Source organism: Microplitis demolitor, chromosome 9 (assembly GCF_026212275.2).
Source record: "Microplitis demolitor isolate Queensland-Clemson2020A chromosome 9, iyMicDemo2.1a, whole genome shotgun sequence".
Taxonomy (NCBI): domain Eukaryota; kingdom Metazoa; phylum Arthropoda; class Insecta; order Hymenoptera; family Braconidae; genus Microplitis; species Microplitis demolitor.
This window is the reverse complement of record NC_068553.1, coordinates 1,341,630-1,342,257: the sequence shown is the minus strand read 5'-3', so window position 1 is coordinate 1,342,257 and position 628 is coordinate 1,341,630.

The following is a 628-nucleotide window of genomic DNA, read 5'->3' as shown; positions in this document are numbered from 1 at the left end:
AATATATTTTACTTGGCATTAAAAAAACACCACGTGTCCAGTTCTTACTCTTTAAAACTTTAATACTTAACAAATTGTACTACATATGTGTAAGTGTACATATATGTGCATACACATATATAGATATGCATATAGAGACACACATACTGTATATAAAGCAATAAATTAACTTTGTATGACACACAAGAACACTGGGGTTTAAAGTCGCCATTTACTTTTTATTTTATTTTTAATGTCGATAAACTCTATTGAATTGTGCATATTATGTTTAATGCTAATAAGAATAAATTTTCTTTAGTCTGAAGTACATTTATCAATATTGAAAATAGTGATAGTAATTATTATTATTACTGTTGTTGCTGTAGAATTATATAATGTGAATTATAAAATGTAAGTAATGGAAAAGTGAATATTTGAAATATAAAAAAAAAAAAAAAAAAAAAACAAATTAATTATTTATGAGCCATGAATAAATTTATTGAAATGAGACAGTAGGGTTTTAAAATAATTATTTTAGATTTTTTCAATGATCCCATGTTATTCAAGTTACTTTTTATTGAATTTAATTGTAAATCAGCGCCAATGGCGCCCAATTTTATTTTGGGGCAGAAATTTTAGCTGGAATTCA